The 5,000-nt window shown below is 51.3% G+C and overlaps 1 non-coding gene across 1 annotated transcript in view; it reads left to right on the forward strand.

The window, feature by feature from the left end:
- The first annotated feature begins 4,613 nt into the window (after nucleotides 1-4,613).
- LOC124578995 overlaps nucleotides 4,614-5,000 on the forward strand; it is a 1,910-nt gene continuing 1,523 nt past the window's right edge. The window contains exon 1 of the ribosomal RNA XR_006972756.1: nucleotides 4,614-5,000. This exon is cut by the window's right edge and continues 1,523 nt beyond it. This is a non-coding gene — a ribosomal RNA (small subunit ribosomal RNA).

The raw sequence follows: 5,000 nt of genomic DNA on the forward strand, positions 1-5,000 counted from the left end.
ATAGCGGGCTCGCCGTGTCACTAATGTACAGAGATACAATAGTTTCGACTGGAACCGGATTAAACGTATACACGGCGCTGATTAGTAATAGATAGAGCCATCAGAATACAGATAATGTATACAACTGTCCGTATACATGCTGAAAGACTCTGCTCACAATCACACGTCAGCCAGACACTCTTATCACGCACTACTCTCTGCCTGTAACAGGCACACAGACAATATCTAAGCACCAGCATGGAACAACACCCAGTGCATCCTCTCTGCCACATTAGACAATCCACACTATCATAACCAGACCGGGAGGTCCACTCGGAAAACAGAATATCCCACCCTTCCGACAACCACCATTGCTCAGCTAAGCCACCAACACCCACACATGTCCTACACAGGGGTGCACCCAACATCACAATACTGCCTCCTGTCACACCACACAAACAATGGCACGAATGAAAGACACAGGTCTGCCACAAGCATGGAATCAGAGCGCCGCCTGTTATGAGCCAAAGGTGCACCCTGACGTGGCAAATCAGATGATGCCGCAGTCATTTACTTACGATAATCACAATCAACAAACCAGCCCCCCCCCCCCCCCCGAAAACACCTTTCCTTACAACAATGTGTGCCTTAACCTAACCCGTATTGTGCCTTAACCTAACCCGTATTGTGCCTTAACCTAACCCGTATTGTGCCTTAACCTAACCCATATTGCGCCTTAACCTAACCCATATTGCGCCTTAACCTAACCCATATTGCGCCTTAACCTAACCCATATTGCGCCTTAACCTAACCCATATTGTGCCTTAACCTAACCTATATTGTACCTTAACCTAACCCATATTGTACCTTAACCTAACCCATATTGTACCTTAACCTAACCTATATTGTACCTTAACCTAACCTATATTGTACCTTAACCTAACCTATATTGGGCCTTAACCTAACCTATATTGGGCCTTAACCTAACCTATATTGGGCCTTAACCTAACCTATATTGGGCCTTAACCTAACCTATATTGGGCCTTAACGTAACCCACGTTGCGCCTTAACCTAACCTATATTGTACCTTAACCTAACCCATATTGTACCTTAACCTAACCTATATTGGGCCTTAACCTAACCTATATTGGGCCTTAACCTAACCTATATTGGGCCTTAACCTAACCTATATTGGGCCTTAACGTAACCCACGTTGCGCCTTAACGTAACCCACGTTGCGCCTTAACGTAACCCACGTTGCGCCTTAACGTAACCCACGTTGCGCCTTAACGTAACCCACGTTGCGCCTTAACGTAACCCACGTTGCGCCTTAACCTAACCCATATTGCGCCTTAACCTAACCCATATTGCGCCTTAACCTAACCCATATTGCGCCTTAACCTAACCCATATTGTACCTTAACCTAACCTATATTGTACCTTAACCTAACCTATATTGTACCTTAACCTAACCTATATTGGGCCTTAACCTAACCTATATTGGGCCTTAACCTAACCTATATTGGGCCTTAACCTAACCTATATTGGGCCTTAACCTAACCTATATTGGGCCTTAACGTAACCCACGTTGCGCCTTAACGTAACCCACGTTGCGCCTTAACGTAACCCACGTTGCGCCTTAACGTAACCCACGTTTGCCTTAACGTAACCCACGTTGCGCCTTAACGTAACCCACGTTGCGCCTTAACCTAACCCATATTGCGCCTTAACCTAACCCATATTGCGCCTTAACCTAACCCATATTGCGCCTTAACCTAACCCATATTGTGCCTTAACCTAACCTATATTGTACCTTAACCTAACCCATATTGTACCTTAACCTAACCTATATTGTACCTTAACCTAACCTATATTGTACCTTAACCTAACCTATATTGTACCTTAACCTAACCCATATTGCGCCTTAACCTAACCCATATTGCGCCTTAACCTAACCCATATTGCGCCTTAACCTAACCCATATTGCGCCTTAACCTAACCCATATTGCGCCTTAACCTAACCCATATTGCGCCTTAACCTAACCCATATTGCGCCGTAACCTAACCCATATTGCGCTTTAACCTAACCCATATTGCGCCTTAACCTAACCCATATTGTACCTTAACCTAACCCATATTGTACCTTAACCTAACCTATATTGTACCTTAACCTAACCTATATTGTACCTTAACCTAACCTATATTGTACCTTAACCTAACCTATATTGGGCCTTAACCTAACCTATATTGGGCCTTAACCTAACCTATATTGGGCCTTAACCTAACCTATATTGGGCCTTAACCTAACCTATATTGGGCCTTAACGTAACCCACGTTGCGCCTTAACGTAACCCACGTTGCGCCTTAACGTAACCCACGTTGCGCCTTAACGTAACCCACGTTGCGCCTTAACGTAACCCACGTTGCGCCTTAACGTAACCCACGTTGCGCCTTAACGTAACCCACGTTGCGCCTTAACGTAACCCACGTTGCGCCTTAACCCAACACACGTTGCGCCTTAACCCAACACACGTTGGGCCTTAACCCAACACACGTTGGGCCTTAACCCAACACACGTTGGGCCTTAACCCAACACACGTTGGGCCTTAACCCAACACACGTTGGGCCTTAACCCAACACACGTTGGGCCTTAACCCAACACACGTTGGGCCTTAACCCAACACACGTTGGGCCTTAACCCAACACACGTTGGGCCTTAACCCAACACACGTTGGGCCTTAACCCAACACACGTTGGGCCTTAACCCAACACACGTTGGGCCTTAACCCAACACACGTTGGGCCTTAACCCAACACACGTTGGGCCTTAACCCAACACACGTTGGGCCTTAACCCAACACACGTTGGGCCTTAACCCAACACACGTTGGGCCTTAACCCAACACACGTTGGGCCTTAACCCAACACACGTTGGGCCTTAACCTGCTCTGTAATTGTCATACGACGCGTTAAATTAGTGTGGTGTTGCCTAACTGCAACCCCCGCAATATAGTTTGCTACTCGCACTGCCTGGTCCCCAGAGTATCGCTTCATGTTAAACACCTTGCAGCTATACACTGTAATGCGGATGGCAGCAGGACGTACATGCTCAATGCCCTTCGCAGTTGTTCATTGGCATTTGCATGGCGAAGCACAGCCTACGTTGTGGTACGGCGTGTGTCAACTGTCCGCTGATGTTGTACGTCCAAATCACACACTGTACTGCACATTGGTCCTCATGTACTGAATGATACATCGTGGTACATGTGTGACCGTACCACGACTGCGCCAACAACGGCGAACCATACGGTCCAAATATTGTGCACTCAGCTACGTGTCGTCTCCCTATAAGAGCTGGATTGCAGTATGGTATGCCGTGGATGGCGATCAGCATGAGCCGTCTGTTGATGTAGTGGCGCGTGTTGTCAGACGTAGTCGTCTCTTCTCACACACCGTGATAGCATGGTGCACTGCGTTCCACATCTGCGACATGCGACAGAGGCCGGTTGACAGTCGTTCGCGCAATGGACATCGCATACGTACGGGGGCCACCTTCCACGTGTTCGCGAAGCGTGCACATGTTGTTGCGTGTATGTGGGCAGACATAGTGTGTCGTGACACCTGACACAGGCATGCAACAATCGTTGAATTTGCAAATGGCGATGGACGTCTACGTTTGCTGGTGACGTTACGCAAATGAACAACTGGTAAACGGTTGTGGTGCGGTTGTTCTCGCTAGAGGTGAATCAGTGATGGCGACGATCGGTTGAGCTACCAACCGGTTGTTTCAGCGATACCCACCATGCCCACGAACGTGAATGGCATGTGGGTGTGAAGCGATACGCGGCGGTGGCTGGGTGGGACCGTCCCCGGCCGGTGAGGGGGGGCCTCCCGGCGTGCTGGCCGCGCGGTGCGTGGGCGCACGCGCTACAGCCGGCTGGTGGGGGCGGCCAGTGGCAGGCGCGCCGGCCGACGGAGGCGGCAGGCGGCGCAGCTGCGCGCCGGCGCACCCTGCACGCGGCGCCGTGCGGCCAAAGTAGGTCCTCGCGGGCCCGGTGCGAAGCGCGGTGGACATCTGCAGTGTGCTGGTCCGATTGAGGACTGTGTGCGCTGAGGATGCGCCGCCGCCCGGCGCTCGGCGCCGCGACGCCGTCTGCTGCTCGGTCGCCTCTGCGGTTCTCGCAGGTGGTTTGTATCGCAGCTGTGCGGACGTGTTGGCGCGTGCGCTGTGCTGGGAGAGTTCGCTTCGGCACCCAAGTGGGGCTTTTGTCCTTCTGTGGCGCTGGCGTTGGAGCTGCCGGCCACCGTAGGTGGCGCGTGTTGTCTCCCGCCGGCAATGCCACGACAGCACGCTCCCGGGCCTCTGTCGGCAGCGGCAAGCTCAGTTGGGAGCACGGGTGGTCGCACCTAAAGCGTCTACTCGCCAAACTCCGGGCGATTGCGCCTCTCTCGAACCCGACCAAGTACTTAGGACGGCGCTGCGCGCCGCCGGGACCTGAGAGGGTTTCGAGGTGTATTGTGCAGGGGAGCTCAGCCTCCTCCTGTTTGCAGAATAATTGAGCGGACGCTTGCGTGTTCGCGCGGGCCCCCGGGACACACTCCCGGGCGGCCGGCTGCTCAGCTCTAGTTGACGCAGCTCCCTGGTTGATCCTGCCAGTAGTCATATGCTTGTCTCAAAGATTAAGCCATGCATGTCTCAGTACAAGCCGCATTAAGGTGAAACCGCGAATGGCTCATTAAATCAGTTATGGTTCCTTAGATCGTACCCACGTTACTTGGATAACTGTGGTAATTCTAGAGCTAATACATGCAAACAGAGTCCCGACCAGAGATGGAAGGGACGCTTTTATTAGATCAAAACCAATCGGTCGGCTCGTCCGGTCCGTTTGCCTTGGTGACTCTGAATAACTTTGGGCTGATCGCACGGTCCTCGTACCGGCGACGCATCTTTCAAATGTCTGCCTTATCAACTGTCGATGGTAGGTTCTGCGCCTACCATGGTTGTAACGGGTAACGGGGAATCA

This window comes from Schistocerca americana, unplaced genomic scaffold (genome assembly GCF_021461395.2).
Source record: "Schistocerca americana isolate TAMUIC-IGC-003095 unplaced genomic scaffold, iqSchAmer2.1 HiC_scaffold_285, whole genome shotgun sequence".
In the NCBI taxonomy this organism is placed as follows: domain Eukaryota; kingdom Metazoa; phylum Arthropoda; class Insecta; order Orthoptera; family Acrididae; genus Schistocerca; species Schistocerca americana.